At 41.9% G+C, this 26,117-nt stretch overlaps 1 long non-coding RNA gene across 1 annotated transcript; it reads left to right on the top strand.

The window, feature by feature from the left end:
• Positions 1 to 9,833: 9,833 nt before the first annotated feature.
• On the top strand, positions 9,834 to 11,131 carry LOC141947941 (uncharacterized). Its single transcript, XR_012630309.1, has 3 exons — positions 9,834 to 9,934; positions 10,549 to 10,629; positions 11,043 to 11,131. It is a non-coding gene; the product is annotated as an uncharacterized LOC141947941 (long non-coding RNA).
• Positions 11,132 to 26,117: the final 14,986 nt, after the last annotated feature.

The following is a 26,117-nucleotide window of genomic DNA, read 5'->3' as shown; positions in this document are numbered from 1 at the left end:
GACTCACCGTGGTGAGCCACACTGACTGACAGAGCTTGAAATAAGAAAATAAATAACCTGTATACTCCACTCTTATCCAAGGCAGAAACTGGTTTGTAGATTATTTACCCTTTCTCTCTGCTACATTAATACATTTTATGAAATTGTGAAACCTTTGGCAGACTGAGAGTCTTTTTTCCATTACTTTGTTTCTTTCTTTTTTCTCCTGGCAACTTCAGTATTTCCTCTTCACTTCTCTGTCTTCTTCTTTATGGTTTTTACCAGCTGCTGCATTTTCATCTCTGTTTCTGCTCCTTCCCTTAAGGCATGATCCAAAAATATGATTCAGTGACTTCTGCAGTTTTTGTATTTTGCTGGTTGGTCCCAAAATGTGCTATGTTTTCATAATTAAGTGTTACAAGCCACATACTTGCTTTTCTCTGTTTCTTCTTTGCTAATTTGAGATTGTATTGCTGCTTAAATTAGTGAAAATACTTTTCCCTTGAATACGGTGTTGATTAGTGTATGTTTTCCAGGTAGGCTGTGGCTTACCTGGTACTGCAGCGCTCATCGCTGAGATGCTCTACGCCACTCTTTGGGACCGTACTTCATGATACAGTGAGTAGAAAATCCCAGATAAAATATCAGAGCCTTTGTGTGATGATGTGGCTCAGAAGGGCTAAATACTGTTCCTGCTGCTATATATATATAGAGCGGCTGGGCTGGGCTGGGGCAGTAGTGGTGCTTGGTGCCAGAGGGCTCGAGGGCTGCCTGCGACGGCCTCCTACCCGATGGGATGTCTGAGCATGGAGATGTGCAGTAACAAACTGCTGATATTTCCTTACGGAGGGCTGGACGGCAGCTGAGCAAAGAGTTTGCAGACAGGGAAGTTCTTACTGGTTGCCATGAAATGGGAGTCCATTGCAGTAACATGAAAATAAGAAGCTTTGGTAAGATATTGTACATGGCAGGCTGCTGAAAATTATTAAAATTACAAAAAAGTTTTCTGGGGTGGAAAGTTTCATTAAAAGTTGCATCTCTGAGTTCAGTCTCAATTTAATAAGAGATAACATCTCCAGTTTCTTAAAATTTAATTTGATAGTTTATGAAGAAAATAATTAAAGCATATTGTGGCATCAGTCATCTTTTATTTCATAGAAAGTCTATAAAAAAGTACCATTCATACCACAGCGAGACTTTATATTGGCCTGCAAACTTCATTTGTTCTTATTGACACAACATCCACTAATCCAAAGTAAATGGGAAGGAAATGACTGAAATTTTTTTTTTTAATAAAGGGTAATCTTGACCTTGAGGCTATGTAAAGTGAAAGTTGGTGGAAAGTTTGGGCAAGTTGCAGCTTTGTGGGGAAAGAAGGTGTTTCTAGTACTTAGTACTAAACTGGTATTACCTGTCTCTGGAACATAAACAGATAAACCAAGGGTTTCTGGGTCCCTTACTCATATCAGATACTGTATTGGTGCACTGACAGTTACACTGTGTGATGTGGAGGATAATACCAAATAATACCACTCTGCCTGTGGTTTCCATGCCATGGTCACTAGTTAATGTCTCCTCTTAGTCACGGCTCACTTGAGGGCAGGTGAGCAAAACTTAACCCCATGTCTGTTCTTCAGTGGTCTCAGCCCAGAATCCTGAATGATGAAAAGTTTTAACACCGGGGACCTTATCCCCTCTTGTCAGACTCCCATTACCTCTGCTCACTGACTTTCCTAGCACAGTTTTGCTTTGGGGATAAGCAGGAGAGGAGACGCATCCTCTCGTCACTTATTTTCCTGGGAATCCAAAGCTGGAGCATCTTCTATTTGACATAAAACTTGGCTCTTCCCAGGTCTCTGTCTCCTATTCTGACCAGAAAATTTTCAGCAAGGCTTCATCTTCACGCCATAACAATAGGTTTCAGAGAATGTTTTGAAGATTTGATCTGCCTCTGGAATGGTTTTAATCAAACTATTTTTTTCTGTCACTTTTTGGACACTTTACAGTTTTCAGTAACTGACTTGAATCAAGTCCATAAGTATGTCTAACATGCCAAAAATAGATTAATCTTGAGCCTCTATTACAATTACCGCTTTGGATTTCTGTATCACTTACCACTTAAGTGGTTTACAAGCAATTACAGACTAAGTCTTCCAGAGCCTCTTGGAAGGAGCATTTCCTACCGGACTTTACATAGAGAAATGGAGCATCAGGGAGGATCAGATCCTTGTCCGCAATGTGCTGAACTCCAACACCCACCTCCCTGAAGCACAGAAGGGACGTTGCTCCGCTGGTAATCGGGCTTCAAAAGTCTCACCCAAGGTAATGTAGCAGCAGAGGCAGAAAAGGAGAATCCAGATTGCCTGTGTTCGGTCCTGTCCTTGAATGCAAGTTTGGTTTAGTCAGGTTGATGCACTGCTGCTGACAAGCTTGATTCCGTTCTTGGAGGATGCTGGTAAGGGTTAGAAGCCCTTAAGCCAGGTAGATGGAAAGGCTAGTAGGTGCTCAAGTCATTGCTCATGTAAAACCAGCACCTGATGAGAAAGATTAGTTACGTGTTTGGGAAGCTGCCTGCATAAGGCACAGTTAATCCGTTCCTCATGGCTTCTTATTTCTGAGCAGATTTGCTGTGAATAAGGGAACCTGGTGCCATTTCATCTGTAGTCTTTCCTTTGTTATTACCTTGAGAAACAGATAATACGAACATTAAATTAAGAATTACCTGAGGATTGTGTTCAATAAAGTAGCTGGGACTCTCACAGCAATCAGAAATAGATACAAGGGTCTTTACATACATGTTTTCGTAGCCATTTTTTTGGACTTAAGTAGTTATTTTGTTTAGATGCATGGAAATTAGTTTGGTGAATAGTCTCCTGCTATGTTAGGATTCCTTTAGACCATGTACATTGGAGGTTTGATGTGAGCACCAGGTCCACTCTGGTTATTTTGGCTGGACACCAGGAGGGCAGCGGTGTGGCCATGCCCCGTCTCCTGGCACAGGACATGCCGTGGCACCAGGACCTGAGCGGGACAGCCACAGTTTTGCGTTCCCTAAGCTGTGAGACAAAGCGAGAGCCAGCTCCGGTCCAGCGGAGTAAAATGGCTGAACAGCAACTCACCTGCTCAGCTCAGCACTGGGAGAGCTGTGCCTTTGGCTTTTGCTGGAAGGACCATAAATGAATTCACTGTGCCACTTCTGCTGGTGATGTTACTGGTTTAATTAAATAAGAGCTTGGGCTAAGGAGGGTGCTGGCTAGATTAGTGAGGTCGGTATAGTTGGAGAAGCAAAACCAGGCAGAGGAGCCTGTAGAGGTGCATGGAGTGGAAACGGGAGTGTATGCAATAAAGTATAGAGCATGTGGTTAATCCACATTATGGGTGGAGAGTGGGAAACAGGCTCTGCAGTGCATACATGTGGCTGTTGCACAAAAATCAGACAATATTAATTTAAACAGTATTGAACAACAGTAATTTTTAAAACAGCAGGATTTTGCTAATCTGATAAGAATAAATTGAAACATGGCATTACCATCTCTGCTGTCAACCCTTAATGCCAAAATGCAGAAGGAATATCAGGAGGACCTGAAAACCTCGGTTCCTCCCGGAGGAGAGCTGATGAAGGAATTTGAGTGGACGTTTGCTGAGCTGTGCTGGCCCTGTGGGGGTCCTGCTGCAAGGGCCGAGGGCAGGACTGATGCCAGCAGTGAGATACTGCATGTTTTTCAGAGCAGATCTTCAGTAGGGCAGTTCCAGTTATTTCTGTTTCCGAACTTGCTTTACCAACAACGATGTTCAAAATGTGATGTTTCACAGTCATGAAGAGGTACAGCATTATTCTACCTTTTCTGCTCAGAAAATTACAATATGCAGCACTGTAAGACTGAATAAGCGAAATACTGTTGAAAAGACATCTTATTTTTCCTCCTAGGTTGCTTAATTAATTTCTTTCAACTTTTTATACTGTTTGATGAATGTTATTTCAAACTACTGTCAAAGGGAATGTGAGGAGGGAAAAATGAGCCACCTACATACTGCTTCTAATTCAATTGTATCTCCCTTGAAAAACAGAGAATTAATAAAAATAGGTGTTAGCCCATATGCTTGACAGAGAACATTTAGAATTGTCAGGCATGTTTCTAGTCTAATTATCCTTGTTGGGCCATTTTGTAAACCAAAAAATTCTGTAAGTTAAATAAAATCCAGAGACAGGCCAGGATATTTGAAGCTCCACTTTCAAACCACCAAAACAGTACTTGTTCTTGTTTGTGGTGTTACCTTCTACCCGTAGACCTTTCATGCCATATTCCCGTGGAAAGAAAAATGAACACACCTGGTAATATTATGAATTTGGTTTGTCTGAAGGTTAATAGACATCTGCGTGAGGAAGTCTAATGAAACTGGACAACTGTACAATGTTTTGTGTGTAGAAAAAAGACTTCAGGTGGAATTACATGGACAGGTTTTCATGTCCCTTTATTATCATGATTAAACTGAAAGGGTAAATACTTGTTGATAATGCTTTAGATTCTGTTAGTGTTTGGAGGCATCTTATCTTAGGCCAACATAAAAACAATATCCTCTGAAGTGATCACAGTGCAAACAGTTATGAAAGGAAAAGGGATGATTCTGTCTATTTTAAAAGATTAAAAATACAGCTACCTTAGTTATCAGTAGGGAATGGAGGTGGCTGGGGTTGGTGGCTGCGGGATTTTGTGCACAGGAACCCTGACATGCCACTGTGTGTCAAGATACAAGATTAGGTTATTAGAAATTACTCTAATTAGGAAGATTCTTAGGCTGGGGACCCCAGTTTAGAGCTTTCAGGAAAGTCAGTATACACTAGCTATTCGGCTGCTGGTTGCACACAGTTAATATACTCGACTTAGGCATAGTGCTGCTTCCAGCTGGGCTTGCTGGGGCATTTCCAGCCCTCACAATGCTGAGTGAATAATTTACAGGTGAAGTTTGTCTTTTTCTCACATTTATATTTCCCGTTTCAAACATCTTTGCTGAAAAATATATCAAAGAAAGCCTTTTTCTTTAGTTCTTTTCTGAGGAGGCCATAGGAAAAGTTTCGGCTGCCTAATTGGAGGTTCCCAGAATCAACTTTCTCCTGCGAATACACACCAATCTAAAGTATCTGTTTTGTGAATACTTACTGTAACTTGAGTGAGTTACTTCTTAAAAACTTTCTGTACTGATGAATGTCTCTCCCAGGAAAGTTCCCTTTTCAATATTTGTGGAAAACACACAAAGGACAAAGACATTTGCAAATGCATTTGAATATTCATTATGCCTATTTTAATATTCACCTATTTTGTACTCATGTGAATGTAGCGTGTCTGTTTTAAGGTAGCATATGTCTCTGGTGATTTGTTTTGTTATCGGAAACATTAATATCGGGAAAAACTAGGGCAAGATGTGGCCATCAGAAATCCTACTGCATGGCTGCGGCCTTAACTAAACTCACAGATCATGGAGGCTGGCTTTCTTCCCCAGCTGTGTGGCACAAATAATGAATATTATGGTCCAATGTACCCAGTGTGTGAATGTTGGAAGGGCCACCATGACCCCACAGGTGCCCCAGGAGCCAAGCTGGGGCTGTATGGGATGTGTTTGGAAATGTCCTTCCTTTGGCATATCACTTCTCATCACACTCAGTGGACTCATATCCCAAGGTGTTTAAAGGAAGGTGAAGACGAAAAGCACTTTGGACCCAGTCAGAAAGAAATTAATTTTCCATTTGAAACCAGTGCTGCTGAAAAGCATTCCCTCTCTTCTCTGCTCGGCACGCAGCATCCAGCGCTTCTCTCCATTCATCTGGTGCCTGTCGACAGCTCTTCAAATTGTCTTATGGGGAAATTTCCTCCTACATGTTATTTGAACATTTTTTTTTCCCTATCCTGATAAATGATGTTGCCAGCAAAGATTACTTCTTTTCAGGGCTGGCAAACACTATTTCTTACCTGATGGCTTATTGGGAATACAATTGGAAAAAACATGATAACATTTTAAAAAAGCGTGATGGAATAAAGGGAGAAGAGAGATTTTTATCTCCCACTTAGTAGTTGCAGACAGAGGAAGTTACTACTCTGATTATCTCCGGAGTCTGCAATTTTTCTTAGTGGACCTGGTGATGTAAGTACTTAGCTGAAAAGTGTGAGTGTCATGGGCCACTGGCTTCCCAAGGTCGCTGTGCTGGCACATGGAGGAAGGTCCCCACCATCACCCTGTGAGGGGAGGGTGCTGTCCCTTCAGATGGAGAGGTGGAGGAGATGGCTTCTGCCCATCTGACAGTGGGGGGGGGGAGCCCCACACCTCAAACTTCGGTATTTTTATGTGCCATGTGCTTGGTTCCTGTAGAAGCAAAGTCTTCCCATTTGTCTTCTTTTTGAAGGCACAGACGTTCTGACCTCTGAAGTGCCCGCACTGCTCCTCAGTGTGCTTTCAGATTGCGTGACCCAGCATGATGCTAACTAACACCGTGCTGCCTTCTCTGATGGTTTTGGTGCAGTAGCTGTAAGCTGCTAAATAAGAGCTACTTTGGTAGGTACAGGAGTGGCATTTTGCATACCTGAGATTTTTTCAGATCCTCTCTAGACCTAAGCTTAGTTGTAGTTTAGTTTGTTTGAAAATAATGAGAATTGCATTGGTCAAACAATCTGCATTTTTATAATCTCTATTAAATAACTATTTTCTTGTAGGTGCTGTTGGTCTTCAAGATGGTGAGCAAAGTCAATGGAAGTAAGGTACAGTAGTTCAAACCCAAGTGGAAATACCCACAGCAAAAGTGATTTTTCCCAAACCAATAGAAACTTTTAAAATTAGCTCACTTTATCCCAGTTCTTCTGTGTTTGGGGGCATGTGGGATGGTGGGGGTGGTATGGCACTTGTGTTAACTGGCACAAAATCAGTAGTGAAAGTTAAGGAATTTCTCTACATGCTTTGTCTTCGAAGCAGAATTTCTTAATTATTTATAGAGCCCTGATTTGCTATCGATGGAGGAAGAGATATATACTGTGATCTTTTTCTGGAGATGTCATATGCAGCCTCCAAAAATAATAACCTTTTCAGCATCAGATAATTCATCCACTGTTTCAAAGTATAATCTCAAAATCTCAATACCTTGTTTCATTTCTTACTCAATTATGTCAATAATTCCTTAATCTACTGTTATACTTGCTTATTCATGTATTCATTGAACTGTACTTGGAAATACCTTGTTGAAGAAGTTATTTTATTACTGAGTATAATTGCAGAATAGTACCTATATATTGGGGGATGGAGCAGGAAAAGTTACTCATCAAGTTTATTAAAACTCATCAGGAAGTCAGCGTAAAACACCCTAAAAATTTTGATTTCCAAAACCAGCTGAGTGCCTCTTCCCCAGAGTCTGCCCAGTTGAAGAAGTAACCAGCCACATGGACAACTGAAAATCTCACATATTCTGGCCCCAAACATGGACAAGAGAATATACTTCTTCCTGTGCCAGGCGGTGCAGGCGAGGAGATGCACAGTGCTGTAGCTCTTAGCTTAGTCCTGTGTGGGTAATATAAATATATACATGTTTTCTGGTTTTCATGTTGGATCCTCAGTGGGGGAGCCGGGAGGAGGAGGAGAACAGCTGTGCATCTGAACTGACTTCTGACAAATCAGCACATTGAGCTTGGACACCATTCTGACTTTCAGAATTTCAGGGGAGAGCAATCAGTCCTGACAAGAGCTCTCTTTAGGACTTTTAGATTGTGTTTATTCTCCCTCTCTCTTATTTCAATTACTTAAACATTTATATAATTTAAAAATTCATTTCAGCGCAGCTATAGACCAGATTCTATATTTTCTTTGCTATGTAGCCCATAACTAAGAAAGTGACAACTTCTTTATTATAGGATGAAAGCATATCCAAGAAATATACTGTCAGTGGTGTCAAGAGGAATGTGGCATGCTGCACCATTTCTGAGCGTTAATACTTTCATTTATTTTAAAATAGTTTGCAGAGCAGCCGATACCTGGCATGTAGACTGTGCGCCATTACATCAAATTGGATAAATGTCTGAAAGAGTTTCTGGAATTACTGTACCATTCAAACCCTGTACTGTCACTGTAAGGCAAGAGAAGAAACATATGCTATTAAAATTTTTCTTAGAAGAGGCAGTTCACTTGCCCATGCACTGTTTGCATGGAACTTACTCTGGTAAATTTAGGGTACGTGGTATTTTGCATAGCGGTGAAGCGTATCCTTAAGTCTCACTGAAATATAGAAGACAACAGGGATTACAAGTCTTTCCTGAGGAGCCAGAACAGAACCCATTAACGTATTGCAAGTCATGCAATTCAATGGCCCTGAAAGTATAATTTGATTGTAATTCAGGAGGTTACTAAAAGGAAATCCATACTAGGCTGTAAGATAAGCAAAAGCGAGAAGTGTATTTACTACGAGTGGTTAAATGTGAGGGGTGTGAGTCCCTTATCTCTTTTGTCTGCAGTTTATCACCACTGAGGGCAAGTGAAAGGGGAATAATATCTAGTTCACAAGAGAAGATTGGATTAAGCTTTCCCAAAACTCTTACAGGAGTTATTTCCTTTTCACTCTCATCTGGTTTAGCCTAACTCCTTCGGGCTATTTCCAAATCCGTAAAGGAGAAGGTCTTGGTATGTGGGAGAGAGGGGAGGATGACCAGCGCGTTCCTTCTTTGTGGAGGAAATTGCCTTTGACGGCTGTGAAGTAATTAGGAGACCTACGAAGTCCTAGCTGAGTGCAGGACTTCTCTTGCTGTGGAGCTTTCTTCTTCAGATTCCTTTTTACTGTGCAAACTTATTGCTCTGTAATGGGTGTCTCTTATAGGTGTTTATTAGAATCGTTATTTATTAGAAGAGACCTGGGTGCTCTCATAGCTGGCTGTGGTTATACTCACTGCCCTTGTCTACAGCTCTAGTTACTTCAACTCAGTTTATGCATGTGAAATAGCTAATGAAATACTGGAGCAGATTGAGGTGGTTGAGTTTATATACTATGATACTGAATTTTTTTTATGTTCTCTCTTCATTATTGTGTACAATCTTGGCATAAGCCCTTTCTAAAATATACCTAAATGAAAGGTAGATGCAAGTGTAACACAGAGCAATGCTCCCTTGGCTGCAGACAAGCATGTGAGGATGCCTCATGTGCTGAATGCACGGTCTGTCCAAGGTGAAAGTACAGGCAGCGACACCGAGAGAGACAACGCAGACACCTGCCATGTACATGCGTGAGACGACACCACTAGATAAAAATTACTCAGAGTGATAATATAGAGCACCACATGATGGTGTTTCCAATTAACTTTTATTGTATGAATCCTTAACTTTTCCCTTAACTTTTATTTTTGGAATCAAGAGGGAAAAGGCAGCCAGTGTCTCTCTGCAGAATTCTACCTGGCTCACTCTGTGACTTGGAAATAACCCTGTATTTTATTTCTGTGTGAGAAGGGCTTCCGCAGCAGCAGAGTACAGGGTGAGCTTGGTCCCACTCTGGTGCAGGGGAAGGATGCTGCTGCTTCTGATACGGTGAAATCCAGCCTCTGTCAGCACCTCCGTTCCACTGCATTATATTAATTTTAGTAGAAATGATGCAGTCTGGGTGCAAGGTGGTTCTCAATCACAAGTATTAGTTTGGGCAGGGTGGGTTATCCAAGCGAAGGCTGATTATACAGAGGAGATGATTTTGTGCTTCCTAAATCGTTAGTGCCCAGATACTGCAATTTTTTCTTAGCCTTTTTCGAATATATCATAATTTGCTTTACATGCATGTGTGTGAAAAAGAGAATGCACTTACAGAATATTATGTTTTACTATTCCAGTGACAGCTTAACTTAGACGAAGTGATCATAAATAGACACTCATCACTTTCCAGCTAATACCACGCTGTTTGCAAATGGAACAGGAGAAAATCTCTGCATCTCGAAGGCTCTGACAGGTAACTGCGAGGAAGTTTATAACAGCCCTTGGAGCTGAAATGAAGGGCAGCTTTCCATGCTTTTTCATTCTGAGGAGGCAGGCAGTGACTTTTTCTTGCTCACTAATGGACAGTGCTGATCAGCACAACGTCTTCCCATTCGTGTCGGACCTTTGATTTTCAAGGACTACATGGTTCTTTTTCTAACAATTTCCTTATTTCTCTCTGGTTACTATTGGAACTGCTGCATCTTCTTTGAGCTCCTGGGCACTATGAGACATCTCCTGGATGTTGAATCTTGTCATTTTTGATAAATCTCTGTGAACCACAGAGCTCAGCTGAAAGTGCACCTCAGCATCCTGAAGTGCCAGTTTAATCTATTTCTAGCATTGGAAAAAAAGAGGGGAAAGCGAAAACCTCACGGCTTTATACCAGTAATAACGATGGGAACGAATTGGCTTTCAGAAAATAATTTAATCCCTGGAGTATTGGAGATGGCTTTTGAGCATCATGTTTAACAGAGCCTGAGGTAGGGGAAGTGTCCTGTTGTTGTGGCTTATATTAAAAAAAAAAAAACCAAAACATTTTTCTTCTAAAAGTTCATTAAACTGTAGTTTTATTTTACTGTTTTCCAGACTGAAACTGCAAGTGGAACAGCCTTCTCTTGGAAATCCTGAGGATTGTTTTTGCCTTAGCATCATCAGATCACTTCTTGTGTATGTGCCCTTCATATCCTGTTATCTGAGCTTGTGATCTGGAGGGACAGAGTATTAATCATGGTGGTGGGGAGGCCAGTGGCAGTTCTTTTTAAGAGATGATTGATTACTCACTAGTAGAGCTAGAGGAAGCTTTTAAAGACAAAAATGGGTGCTGGCTATGTATTTGCCATTGGAAAGCCAGCAAAATTAGGTCTCTGTGTCTTAGTCTTTGAAATTTCCCTCTGGATTCACCAGGGTAAGCGGACAAATTTCACTACTGCTTTCATAATTCCATCTGGGTTAAGACAGTCCTTACTGCAGCAGTTGCCATCAAATGAAATGTCAGACGAATGCCAGGGAAGATGAGAATTGAAATTCGGATGCCACGTCTGCCTGGTTTCCAGGATCAGAGAGAGTTTATTTCCTCACAGGTGTTGATCAGCAGCTTCACTGGCTCTGGACAGGCTCCAGCTCTCCACGAGGAGTTCCTGGATGTCACCATGGGCTGATGGTAGACAGGTCTGTAGTTGTGTGTCTGCAGGAAAATGGTAAAACCCATCCTGTTTCAGTCTCCTCGCTTTCTCAGGCCAGCAAAATTCATACTTATTATAGGTTGCTTAAGGTGTTCCAGGACAAGCCCCTTCTTTTCACATATTTTTGCTTGTGGATTCCCTCTGTGCCTGGACATCTCTTTTTTGTGTTTTTGGGAATCACTGGTTCAAATTAAAACTATTCAGTATGATGTCTTGTCAAGATTCACGCCCTTCAAAACAGCAGTCCTGTTTTAATGTTTGAGTTGCTTTAGGTTTCTCTCCAAATACCATTAATTATCTAGAAAATGTGCAAGTGTATCTGTAAGTATATAGAGTACACAGAGGTACATGTAAATGTATCTGTAAGTGTTTTGAGGCCAGGTATTAGGAATAAACAGGATGACCACCTGTTTAGCATTCATCTGCCTAAACTACCATTTTCATTTGTACTGTGGCTGGGACGTATAAATCAATGCCCACAAAATAAAATTACTTTGTCTAATAATCCTTTGTGCCAGGGTTATCAATAGTTCATTAGTCTTGCTTTGCATCTGCCAATGAAAGGTGCAGTTGAGAAAGAGAGAGCTCACAGAAAGGAGTATATTCTGTATGGGAAGGAGATGTCTTCCACTTTGGCCACCCTTTCTCTTCTTTTGATTGTAGGCTGCCTGGTGTGGTTGCAGTGTACACACAGCTTTTTTACTCTTGAAACAGCTTAGAGGATGGTATATGGTTTCATTTATTCCTGAAGAGCCCAAAAGGGCTCTCAAGTCTCTGAGCTATATGAAAACGCATGTGTGAGAAACTTTCAACAATGGGATCAATAATTATTTCAGCTGTCCTTTGGGTTTTGCCACTCATCCAAAAGGCACTTGTGCAAAGGCAAGTTGTCCCTTCCTGGCTAGAAATCAGTGTGCCTCTGACCAAGGTGACAGCATCGTACATGCTGACTAATGAGTGTCCCTTCCTGGGCCATCTAGGTGCTCCTCACTCATTACCCCGGTTTATGTAGCTTGACATGAGAGGTTGGTGTTGCCCCAGCAAGGTGGCATGGCTTCAGGTGATGATATTTTACTCACATGATTTGCCAAGTTCATCTTAGCAGCATTTTGTGATCTGGTTCCTCTCGATTGTGTCACTAAACTCTGCACAACGTGCCAGAGACAATGTATGTAGCACTTCTGTGTCAAAGTTGACCAAACAAAACTTCAGCACACCCTTGGTAGTTTCAGCTTTTAATCAAATAATTAGAACTCTGCGTAGTGTGACTAGGAGGTTAGCAAATAAATTATGTCACTAATTAGATATCACATAATTAGTTGATGGCTCCTGGGATGCCACTTGATTTCTTTCACCACAATCATTATATAGTTACAACAAGTTTTACTAATGATCAACATGCAGTAGTTTCAAAATTTATCAAACCAGTAGATGTTGAGTGGTGGAGCAAAATACCTGCATCACCAGGCTGTTTGGAAGTCCTGGCCTCTGCAGCAGTGGTGTACAGGACAGGAGCCTTGGCTGGCTGTACTTGGTTGGGTATAAACGGGATTTCTGGTCATGGAGGGACTTCTCAGTGTCTTGGAGGTTGAGCTAGGAGGTGCAGTAGCACAGTTGCGCCCATCATCCTGCAGCTGAGAAACCTCTGCAGGCTGGAGCTGGGTATGTAGCTGGAGTCTGGAGCTGCACAATGACCCTACGGTTAGGGAACATGTCAGTTCAGCACATCTAAGATAGGCAAAGAGTTTATGTAGCCCCATAAAGCGACTGCAAAGACCTGAAGGGATATGTAAAGTTTATTCTGAAAAAAGTGAGACAAAACCCTCTGGCCTTCTGATACTCTAGAAACAAGTTTTTGAACATAGATGTACCATGTTAAGTAGACCCAGTGAAAACTTGTGACTGAAAAACTATTTTGTCAGCATATTATTTCAATCGATGGTTCATGAAAACATTTTGATTTCTTCAGATTTCCCTGTTAGAAAAACATCAATCACGTTTTTGAGTATTTCTAGTGCAAGAAAATACTTCTTCCAATTTATTTTATTTCCTTTTCCTTTTTGCACAGGAAAAAGAACAGAAGATTGAAAAGTTATAATGTCTTCAGAATATAAAAACATTTTCTCATATCCTTTGTTTCACAATGTACTGCTGAAAATGACAAATGAAAAAAAAATTTGCAAATTGAAAAAAATAATTTAGTTTGAAATTTTTCACAAGGCACGTTTGCCTTTTTTGAAAAGTCACTTTTATTCATATGTAAGTTAGAAAAGTGATCTGATATTGCTAGGCTACAGTTGAACAAAAAAGATTTGTATATAAAGGACTGAATGATTTTAAACTTCTTGTGTTATGGTATTTTTTATCAATATTTTATCATAAGAAGTCAGCGCAGTGACTTTGAGTCTCGCTTTGCTGGCGCAGGTAAGCTGTCTCTCTGTTCAAGTGTCATTCTTCAATGGTTTTCTCTGCTGATAAAAGTTAGCAAGGGGAATGAAAAGGGACAAATGCTCATAGCTATCCAGAAAAACAAGGAGAGAATGAAAGAATTGTAGTTGTTTTTGAAACGACGTCTCTTCCCTTCTGGCTGCAGGAGTCTCTGCCAGCCCTAAGTGTGTGTCCCGCATGTCATGCACCCACTGAGTCTGAGATGCCGAGATGCATCGCCCTGGGCAGGTATTGCCCGCGACCGCCTTCTCCTGCGATTGCCTAGTTTGGATGTTGCAGAGCAAAAAGTAGTTCCGTTACCAGGTGATGCTCTGGGCTTATGAGGAATGCTTGGAAATCTGTATTCATGAGAGTTAATGATTGGCAATTTCTAAGCTTTCCTCTGCTTCAGGCCAAGTGCAGATGTTATTCAGAAAGATTATCCAGTAGAGTCAGCTTAAATTTAGCTTTCTTCAACTGTCCTAGATTTTTTTGAATAAAAACTCTCCAGTGTCCTCACACCACCAAAAATGACCAGTACTGTCTCCAGAGCTGCAGCATAGTGCTACGTGGTCGGCTGACAGCAACTGCAGCAACAGGCAAGACTAAGCAATGGGAAAACAGGACAGTTAGAAGGTGAGAGGATATTTGGCACATTTATCCACTGTCTGCTCCTGGTGAAGCTCTTCCAAAGCCTGACTGGAGCTCTGACTGTCACACGGTGTTTGAAGACCCGATCCAAGAAATGACTCAGGGCCCATCTGTGTTGCCAGATAACTTCTTTCTGTTGTTTGCTCCTGGTCTTCACTGTCTGACTGTCCATGCTAAGATGCTGTTTTGAAACGAGCCAGCTAGTTCCCTCCAAGAGGAAGCTCTCCAGGGCTGCTGCCATGGATGCAATGCATATTCTCATCATCATGCTGTCTCACGGCTCCAGTGAGCTGTGAAACATCCCTGGTATCAGCTCAGCTATCTGGGACCGACGTCACTGTTCTGCCCTAGGATTGCCGGTCGGGTCCCAGTGGGTGTGAGTGCAGATGAGGCCATCTCATGCAGGAGGGAACTAGTCCTGAGCCATGCCCTTAAATCCTGTAGGCCAAAGAGGGAGAAAATTGTTCAGGGTTGGACTGATGAGTGTACAGCGGGGGTGGTTTGCTCTGACTGTGCAGCCCATTGCAGGGAGTTGCCTTAGTTGTGAGTAACACATGGTGTTAGTAATAATTTAAAATTTACAGCATACTGTGACAGTAACTTTGTATGGGAATCCACAGCTATATTACTTTTTTCTAGCTTTATCAACAAATATAGCCTTTCTTAACGGCCTTTCTATCCTTTTGCCTTGCGATTTATTTTTGAATGTGTTATAAATAGTCAGTGGTCTAGATTGGGTCAGTTCCCTAGGGAAATAAGTGCATGCCACTTATATATTAGAGGTTAAATTTTTCCCTGCCTTATACTCACTGAGTACAGCGTTAGGGGAGGTGTAAGGCAGGAAAGAATTTGATACTGTGTACAGAAAGTAATTTAAAGAATTAAAGAAATTGCATTTTTAGAAACCTTGTTATAAGGTCTATTTATTTTGTCAAATGACCAGTAATTAATTTTACAGAAGACGTTAAAGAGAGTAAACTCTAAACTCTCTGCTCTGACTTGGACTTTGACATTAAAAGTACAAGGCTTGAGTGTAGCAGGCTTTCAAAGGTACACTCAGTGTTGGCTGAGTGACGTGTTGTGGTGAAAGAGGTGGCAGGATGGGGGAGAGAGCTGTGTGCTTCCCTTAAACCAGGCAGCGAAGGAGCCAGGAGCGGTCTGGCCATGCCGCTGCCGAGCATAGCACAAGCTGATTTCTTGTATCAGAAGCTGGCCAGTGTGCCTTGCTGGTATGGCACCTTTCTTTTTATGCCTCTAGTCCTCCAAAGGTTACAAAGATTGATTCTCCCTGCAGGGTGGAAGACAAAGTATGAGGGATACATGTAATTATATGGCAATTCAGCTGTTTTTTCCAGAAATGCTAACTGACAGCTAGTCATCCGGCACAAGCCACTGTGTTTCTTCTTCTCTGACATCTGCTGTGGTTGCCCTCTTGCCTGCCTACTGGTGGTAGAATTGTCCTTTTCCCAATGCTGCTAAGATTCCTGGACAACTGAACACCATTGTGCCACTGCTGGACCAGCGTCACAGGCTGCTGAGAAGATGTGACCTGGAGGAGATGGGTATAAATGCTGACTCCCTGCAAGTTACCCACCCACTGACACTTTGGTTTAGCTCCTCACTCAGAAATCTCTCTTGATTCTAATAAAGAAACCAAAACAAAGTGAGGTTTGAAGAAAAGGTAATCTGTCTCATGCATGGGTGAGACAAAATCCTTCTCATTTGATGTGGGAATTGTACTCCAAAATTTACAGCAGAAGACTCATTCTCATGATGTATGTAATGTAATTTATTCCTTTCCATAATGAAAAATGTTTTGATAGAGGTGAAAAAACCTTCAACCTATTTTGACCCTATGGAAGGTCGAAAGAAAAGTCTGACTTAACACTGCCGTTTTTTGGAAGGATGCTGTTCTTACTTTGGTTTAACAATCCAGCATAGAAGAAAACAGCCTGACTTGAGCCAAAGAGAAGAGCAGAGTGAGTGAATAATGACAGCACAGATCAGCAGTAAAGAAGCAGTCTGCTGCAGCACCTGTACAGAAAGCCCGAGGCCAGCGAGGAAAGTGGCAGAAAGATTGCAGTGGGAAATGGCGTGGGGAGCACCATATGCACTGTGCACCGAACGGCTGAGAGCAGCACTTTAAGCTAGCCGAGAGATGGGGGAAATGTCTCTGTCCTTGAGTAAGGGCAAAGAGAGGAATTTTTGAAGACGGACAATTCAAGACCATACTTCTAATGTTAGGCAAGTGCAGGTTTGCTTTTATTTAAGCTAGAGTGTGTTGATGCTAACGAGGCACTGTGGGTGTTCACAGGGATGCAGTGTGCGGACAGGAACCTAGCATGGCCGTTGGGTATTTCTTTAGATGAGAAATGAGTATTGATATGGTTGCATGAAGTTTACAATACAAGCAATCCATTAGTCAATCCAGTAAATTAACCGCTTTGAATGCAAATTAGGGAGAGCTGCTGTTTTGCTTTGTTTGCTGTGCTCTTGTTTTAGATAGGATTTGTTGCAGAAATTGTTTAAAGCGGGAATATAGTTGACTAACATTCTCAAAATAGCCTCCACTATTACTATTAGGTTGTTTACAATTAATGGAATGCTCGATTTTTCTACTAGATGTATTTTCTTCCTAATTTTGAATTTCCCTAATCTGCTGATTCTGTTCCTCTTGGGATAAAAGAGAAGAAAATGTATTGTGTGAAATCAATCCAGGTCATTAAAGCCATCGCACAGGATGAAGGGTTAAGGTTCATTCACCAAATCAGGCAGACAGTATGTTACTGTCTTTTCTGTGGGGTTTTTCCCTACTTTTCATTTTAAATGAATACCACTGGAAGCTGAAGGATGGGCCACTTACCTGACTTGTTTTGGTACCTAAGTGAGGGGGACAATTCATGGCAGAGGGTCCCGGAGATGTTGGACAGATAACCCCCTGGGCAGAGATGGCAGCTTCCCAGGATTTCGGTCTGGATGAACTTACTTCCTCCTTCAGGTCTCTTCCTTTAATAAAAACATAAAATGAGGTCTTTTGAATGACCTAGGTGTTTGATTTCTGTTTTGGCTTTGTCAGTATATTGTGTTGTGAGCTTAGAGTTGAAAGTCAGTGTGAGTTTGCTGCTGACATCAGTGGGGGTAGGAAGCAGCCAGGTTCCCCTGACATTAAGGGCATTGGCATCCCAGAGCCAGGCAGGACATGAGGGCTCAGCTGGAAAAGCTCTACCAGAGTCCCACAGCTTTACAATCCATTTACTGGTGGCTGCAAGATGTTTTGCATAGATTCCTTTTCTTCTTAGCTAAATGTGGACACACACAGATCAATCAATGGAGCTTGAAAATCTTCCTGGTTCTTAAATGAACATTCTGCTTCATTAGTCCTTTTATGTGTTTTGCACAGAATGAGCCAACACCAAGAAAGTACCTTATTGTGGATGATCAGAAACACCTTCTTTCCCCTTGTTTTTCAAAAGGCAGTGCACATAAACTGGATGATGTCTGTACACAGAGTTGTCATTTTCCATATATAACCAAGGTGTCAGGCAGCTCATTATTTCATCACGTTTAGGAGAAAAATCAGTGTCAACAACCAAGGCTTGTGACTGTCATTGGTTTTGTTAAAAAGCAAAAATGTTTGATCTTTTGAGGAATGAAAAAATACCAGCTCCTGTATTTTTTAAAATACTTTGACTTGGTCTTATCTAAAAGCATCAAAAAGTGAAAAATCTAATGTGACATTATATGTTCTAGTGGCCCCTAATAGCCAGTCACTCCACCAATTTTTCTAACTTTATCTTTAATCTACTACTCCCAAACTAATTAATGACTGAATGCCTTTGGACTGATTTTCATTTTGTCTTGAGTTATTGTGACATCTTTACTACAAATTCTTTTTCAGTCTAATTAAATTCCTGCAGCATAAATGTCATTATTAATATCATCACCTTTGGTAGACTAACTTTGCTTTGGTCTCCTGATAACTGTGTGTTGTAGACTAACTCCCTTTCTTCCTGGTTAATATTTGAAAAGTTTGGCTGGAAGTAAGAACATCTCGAGGCTTAGCATAGACAGAGAATCCATTAATATAAATATATTAATTCAAATTGATGGGGTTTTATTAAAAAATCCACTAGTTATGCTATTATATTAGTTTTCAGAAGAATATTTCAAAAATAATTTAAAACTTTTCTTCTTATCTTCAAAAATCATTCCTGGATGCTAAGAATTCTAATAATTTGAGGATTAGAAGTAATTCCCACTTATATGTCAAAAATTTCCGATCAAATCATTAATGCAGGTGGAAGGGAGACTCACGAAAAGAATTTATATGGGACAGCAGAGGACTGCGAAAAATGAGTATTCATTTCCTCAACCCAAAAGAAGGTTTTCTGCAGGCTCTTTGCAGAGGACAGGACACCATCCCAGGAATGGGGGGAGCTCAACATAGGACGAGTAGGTGAGTCCTTTTGTCCATAGCAGGTAAATATGAAAAAGAACTGCCATGAAAAAAAGAACTGATATGAAAATTTCATGATCTATCCATTAGTTGGGCTAGCATTGTCTTGATAACTTTTTGTTAATCATGAATTTAATAATGATCTTTTTAGCTCTCAATCCATCAATCAGTATACAGCAATTTTCTGAAGGGCACAGGTAACAGTGAATTACCTTTTGTGGGAGGTGTATTAGGAGTAAATCAACAAATTGATTCCTAGTCTAAAAAACTGATTAATTTATTAAGGTGAAGTTTTGATCGTTTTGATGAGCATTAGTGGTATTAGAATTGCAAGTCCAGACATCCAGAACAATCTATTAAGTTAATAGGCAGTGAGAGTTTGAGATTGATTGCTGTAATCACAGCATGAACGCCGAAATTTGTTTTGTAGATATAGATAACTGGGCCAGATTCTGGCACAACTGCAGAGATGTGTTACTACAAAATCTGTCTGCTTAAATTCTGATGAACTAAAAAGGAGAATACAATGCTATTCAAAAAGGGTGAGACTCTTATCATTTGACTCTAATAAAAGAGTTCTAAATTCTTCTTCACAAGCCCATATGAGTTTAGACAAGCCTAAATAAGTATAGAAAGTATGCTTATGTGAGTATCGGTGTAAGTATATAAGTACATAACTTTGTATTGGCTCTACAGCACAACCTGCATCAGCCCCTTGGGAAGCCACGGTGCGCAGTAGCATCACAGTCTGTATCGGAATGATATAATTAATGAGGTCTCTAATCTTCAAATGGAAGCAGACAGAAGTAGAAGGCTTGCTGCTGCTGGGAAATCCTCCTTCCCACCCTGTATCCGTGGCAGCAAACCTCTGCCAACCCAGGGGTGCTTGGGGGGGTTCGGCTGGTGTTGCGGGCAGAGGCCGTGCCTGCTAAGCAGCCCTGTAACAGGTGGCCAAAAGCTCGCCGAAGACTGATTAAATTGCTAAGTTAATATATTGAAGAAAGTGCACTTTAATAATTAAATTGCTCCAATGCAATTGCTACATTCTACTGTTTTTCTCTTTGCACTCCTGCTTATATGTTGACTATCCTTGAAGAAGTCCACACTTCCAGAGCTTCCTTGGTGCTCCCTGAATTTTATAGGTAAGCCCCTGATGCCGTTCCTTTCTCTGTCATCGTGAGACCCAAAGGGAGAGGGGTGTCTCACGTGCATTCAAAAGCCTGGTCCTGAGCTGTCAGGTGAGGCTGACAGTCCCAACACATCCCCTCAGCTCTGAAATCCTCTGGTCCAATTTTAAACATGGTGCGGTGGCTTATCTGCTAAATGAAATCTAAATGAGAAATGTTGATATTTAATGAAATATAAGTTTGGGGCTTTCACATAAGAAAGCTGCTGTCACTGCTTTAATTTATTAGGGGAGAGTTATGTGCAGATGGTATATACAGAGTTATGTCCTGACTGTACTCCCAAGTAAGTTGATTTGTGGTTTAATGACTTTTATCAAAATGAAATAAGCATTTGATCTTTGGATTTGATCTGGCTATATCTGCAGCTGCTACACCACTACAGCAATTACTTCCAAACTGGGCTTTTTGCCCAGGCAAATGGAGTTTGTCCTTGTTTCATGTCTCACTGACTGTCCTGATAATACACACAGTGGTACTGTAGGTTTTTTTCTTCCTCTAAATTTGATAGGTGTGAAAGTAAGAGAGTAATTCCCTTTTTTAGTATCAGTGTTGTTTTATTATAATACATTCGCTACCACTGGTTAATTTTATCTTGAAGCTGCTCCTATCTAAAATTTAGTATAAGAATGTATAATTTTCTCCACATAATCCTGCTATGCCCTTTTTATAGAGAACCAAGAAATTCATTTATGAATTCTAAATCTTGGAACCCTCGTGGTAATCTTCACATCTGTCTGTGTAGTTTAAGGATGAAGTTGTAGCAATACATTGTACACTCATGCTGGACTAAATCCACTCCTAATGTATTTCCATGGAAGGCAGTAGAGTTATACGAGGAGTAAATTTACCCCCTTGTATCCATCTCTGAAAGACTGCTCATTTCCACTACTGGCTAATTAATTGCTTACAGAACGAAATTGTAGAGTGTTAAGATTAGCAGTTCTTTTTTCTAGGACAATACTTCTTTCTTTATTTACTGTTCAGGACAAGATTCCCCCAAGCTCAGCTCCAAAAGCTCCTGGTGAGAGATCATTGTTAAGATTAACAGTTCTTAGGGCTTGGTGCTGCCAGCTGTGACTTTCATGAGTAGTCCCAGCTCATGCCAGCTGCATTTTTGGCCAGAGTGTAGGAGACAGCAGCTAATTCAATGGCTTGCAGCCAGCTCACCTGGGTGAGGACTAAGGGAAGAAAGCTGCTGGTTTGCGGTATCCAGTGTGTTCTCTGAATAAGGCGGTGCTGGATGAGGATGCTCTGGAAACAACCTAGGTTTGCAGCGAACAGATCTGAAGGCTGCAGATTCACAATGGCAAGGAGATGCAGTTGCAAAGAATTACAAAATGGTTTCAAGATTTTTGTTCTCCCCTTGTTTACAGTCACGCTGGGAGAAAGCGCACCGCACTTTTTATGGCTGGAAGATAGATTTTAAATTGTCTTTTTGGCAGGATATTTCTTAGAGATATGTGATAAAAATGAAAATAACTGGAACGTGACTGGTGAATGAGTTGTCTGTAGATTTGCAATCCTACCAGAAACTCCAAGAGAACACGGTTCATCATGAGAGCTCTGGAAGGTTTTTCCTGTGCCAGGGCTGCTGCTGCGTCTTTAGCAAATCAAACTACTTGCACAGTACTTGCTTCTTAATCCAGGAAAATTAAAACCACCAGTGATAGCTGCATTGTCTAGCCATCTGCTCTCCCAGGTGCTCCCACGCCTGATCAGAGATGAAGTGATGTGACCTAGAATCCTACTGCATATCTGGGATCATTCCCAGCACAGTCCCAAGCTTCAATCTTCTGCATGACATCAGATGAAGTAAACATCAAGATTTGATGCGAGAGCATATGTCCATTGCATAATTCATTAGAGTTCTTCTCTGGAACTATTTTTAGATATCTTTCAAACAGAACTGGAGGGTGAGGATTATTCAGGAAAAAAAGAGAAGAAAATTATGGGGGTTTTCAGAAACATGTCTAGGTACTTCTGGGACTGAAGGCAAATTTAGCCATTCACCTCTGTGTGTTTGGTTTTTAAATAATTATTGCCATCTTGGACAGTTCCACAGTCCTTCACGGCAGCTTGGCTGTGAGGTGGTGTAAATCTGCTAGCGGCACGGGAAACCTGCTCCTTTTTTACTTACTACTGCTGCTAAAACCTGTGTCGGGTCAGACAACATAATTCTTCCCTCACACCAACTTCAGAGCTGTATCACTCCATTGCCTTGAGTGTGATTGTTCCTGATTTCCAAACACGAGGCACATTCAAAACTATTTACCTTCTGTTTTACAATGTATCTAACACCAAGTGTTGGGAGTAGCAGGCAGAGTAGATGGTTAGCCTGCCCAGGCTGTGCAAAATGCCTCGTAACTGCAAATCATTGCAGCGATTACAGCTTGTTCTCTTGTGTCAGCAAGAAAATGTGAAATGCATTCAGCTTGTGTGGGACACCTGGGATGTTCCTGTGTTCTTAAATGCAGGCAGTGCATGCCCCTTTTTCCTTGCCTCATTTCACCTGACACATGCAGGATGAGTGGTTTTGCTGTAAGAAAGTATAAAAAAAAAAAAAAAAAACCACAACAAAAACCCCCAACCCCAAAACCATATTGTACAGTATAAGTCACTGAAAAGAAATGGAAGGAGGAGCTATTTTGAGGGCTTTTATATCTTCCTTATTGCTAGGAGACTGCTTCCCATGCGTGCGGTGCTCTTCAGGCTCTCAGCAGCTGCCTTATTTCTACAGCAGCGTTGAGGGCAATTTACGGAGCAGCTTTGTACGAGAGAAGGAGAAGCAAAGTTGGATGGGAGCTGATTTTCATTTTTCAGTCTTTCTGAGACAAAGGCGAGAGTACGTGGGAGACAACTGCAGCTGCCAAGGAGAGTGTCATGCCTGGAATGTCAGGGATCTTGGGCTGACCTTGGTCCGTTACTCAGGTTTCAGGACAGCCATGGCTTGCTCTCTGCTAAGAGCTGTGTGATTATGTAATTATACCACATTTGGCTTAAATTTGTAGTGCTAGGGAAGCCACTAGTGCAAAAATGTAGTATTGCCAAGCACAGAGCCAAGTTTCGGCTTGTCCCTGATGGTCAGTCCATGAGCTGTGTGGGAACTTACACCATCAAGTACCAGTGCAGATGCTCAAGGCAGCCTTCAGGTGAAAGTGTGAGCAGTTGCCAGACCCACCACTCATGACTCCACTGTATAAAATTTTAAATTCTGAGTAAAAATTATTCTCTGGGAACCACAGTTTTAATAAGGCACCGGAAGTAAGCTGATTGAGATTGGGATTGTAAATGGACAGATCTCCTAGGGTTGCAGTCACGGGTGAGTAAAGCCTAGAAAAAAATCAAATCTAAGATCATGAGAACATGCGAATTTATCATCTAGAAGGGAGTTACTGAGACAACTGTACAATATCTCTTACCGTATTTTTCACACTATTGCCAGATGGCCAGGAATGGGATCCCCCCACGTTCTCCTTCTAGTCTGAGAAGACAAGAAAATAAACAAGGAAAATGTCTGTGATGGTATTAGTTGGCTGCCTGATAAGGTGAGTCATTGCTTTTGATTGCTGAAATAATTAGGACTGCTTTCTAATTTGATTACCATGTTAACCCTTCCTGCTCTGTTCAGTCCTGCCCCAGAGATGTCAGTCAGCCTTTTAGTTTCTGCTGCTCCCTCGTGCTCCCTGCTTGTGACTAATGCCAAGTTTGGGGACAGTAGCCAACTGTCAGGTGCTTTCAGCACCGTGCTGTATCAATGGACTAACGGACTCCAGCAGATGTAAACAGGATGTCAGAAAACCTTTATTCAACAAAAATTAATACTCAGAGGAGCCATATCCAGCGGGTCCCAAAGGCAGGCCAGATGGTCACCGTTGGCACGGGCTGCCAGCTTGTGGCCAGCCAGCAGCCTCACCCCAGGGATTCCCACTTGGTGCCTTCACAGCAGTGTGGTGACATGGTCTTGTGATTCTGGAGGTTTCCCTTCTTAATTGTAATTGTGAGAAGCCGGGAGCTATTTGTAAGTGCTGACTCCCATGAGTAGCCGTGGAGCGTGTGGCTGTGCTTCTCCTCCTCCACCACATCCAGGAGTGAGTAGTCCCTTGTCAGGCTTTCGTCTCTTGCCATGACAACAAAGCTGTCACACAGTGAAGTTCTGATCAGATGTTGCCAGCAAACCGCACGTGTTTGCCCACACGCTTTTGATCAGGGACTGGTCCCTGTCACTGCTTTGTGGCTGGCTGGACTTTGAAAGCAGCTTTGATCTATCTGTGCCAATGAAACGGAGTTGTTTGAAGTCTTTGATCCTTTCTGTGGGCAAACTGTGCCCTGGAAACTTGATGGGTTTGGGATATTTCTGAGTATTTCTTCCATTTTAAGAGTCATGAAAAGTGAGATTTGGCAGCTCTTCCCATTGGCTTGTGTTGTCTGAGTAGACTCAGGCAAGGGCATTTTACACCAGTTATATTGGTATAGAAACTCATCCCGCTGTTGCTCCCATCCTGTGAGTTATCAAGACTCAGTTGCGCTCCAGCTACAGGACAAGTCTGTGTAAAGAATTACAGGAAAAGGAACATGGGGCAGAAATCTTCAGGTGTGGTCTTGAAAAGGATGGAAATTTTGGCAGAAAAAGATGGACATGTTAAAAAATATTCCTGCATGTTCTTTTGACAGGCACAGGCTCCTCGGATGAGACGAGCCCATGGGGTCTGCCCATACATGCATGGGGTGCCCTGCACTCCGGATTTATTTCAGAGGTGCTTGGCACACTGTACCATCCCATGCTCCCCAAAATCCCTGGCTTCATGCTGTATGCATGTTCTGTGCACACACATTGATTTTTAAACTGTAGTATGCTGCGTTTCCTACCTAGATGGTGTACCAAAGCAATTTTGTTCCTTAGCAAATAAAGCGAATAACTGGGTAAGTATAAATGTGTTTCTTAACAGCCTTGTTTGTGACAAAATTGCGAACTAAATCTTCACACGACATAGGGCTGCAAGTATTCGAGTCACATTCGGACAGCAAAGCCCACTGCACACAGCTTTAATTACAATATTTCTCTCAAACACAGTCTTTCTCTCATGTTTTTCTGAACATTGTTTAAAGAACTGATGAAAGGGCTGAAAACTTTTCAAACTTTCCTTTTCTTAGGGTCTCTTCAGCTCAGTCTTTCATCACACAGTCAATAAACAGTTGAAAAGGACTCTTCTGAACTGCAGCAGGAGGGAGGAGGAAGAGGGGAAATTAATGATATCACCAAATTGAAACTCTTTCAAGTTCACTTTAATTGCAGAGGGCACAGGGAGCTCATTCAGTTTTGAATTCTCTGATCTCTTGTTCTCCCCAAAGGGCCCAGTCTCCCTCTCCTCCCACGTTGCACGCGATTTTCCTGGAGCGTTGAGCCCAGCAGAGTGAGATGGGGTGGACGCCCGGCTCCTTCCTTGGGGCTCCTCTGCTGCAATGGGATTTCAGTGGTGGAGCCACAGCCCAGGCTGCCCGTGGGTCGGTAGAGCAGCTCTCCTGCAAGCCTCAAGGTCTTTCTCTGGGTAACGAAACTAGAGAGGGTCTTCATAGAGGGCAGAATAAGTAAACGTTGTCCACAAGCTCCAAGCAGCCCTTGCGCCCACCTCTGAGTACCCTCTATCTTTCTAAACCTTGGCTCTAATGCCGTCTCCTCCGCTATTCTCCTCCCTTTCCAACTGCACTCCTGCTTATAACTGGGACTGCAGCAATGCTTCCCCCAGGACCCTCGCTTTCCCATGCTGCACCCTCATTTTAGGTAGGGCTCTGTGGGCGCTTCACCCTCCCATGGTCCCACACCAGGGCTGGTCCACCTTCATTGCCTGACCTTCGCCTTTGACCTCTTCTTCACAATAACATAGGAATAAAGTCAGACATCCTCTAGACAAAGCTCTTATTGCCTGATTTGAAGTTCTGTGCTCTTCTGTGCAGCCCTGGGGTGCCCAAGCTTTGACCAGACCCCGCTCAGCTGCTGGGGTGCCCTGGCCTCACCCTGGTGGTCATGCTGCCATTGGTGTGCAGCACCCACCGCGCAGGGATGTTCCTTACTCATTTAGGAACCTGGTAAGCTGTTCTCCATATTTTTTATCTTTCAGACAGAAAAATAAAGGTTTTAGAGCACAATGGAGAGGATGTGGGAGGTTACATTGCATTTAGTTAGGTTTATTGTATTTAAGCTAGATAATGAAGACTGGTGTGCACACAGAAGCATTTTGCCATTATTTTAAGAGT

The sequence above is a fragment of the Strix uralensis genome, chromosome 10 (genome assembly GCF_047716275.1).
Source record: "Strix uralensis isolate ZFMK-TIS-50842 chromosome 10, bStrUra1, whole genome shotgun sequence".
NCBI lineage: Eukaryota > Metazoa > Chordata > Aves > Strigiformes > Strigidae > Strix > Strix uralensis.
Note: the sequence above shows the minus strand (reverse complement) of the source record. Positions and strands in the feature narration are given on the sequence as shown.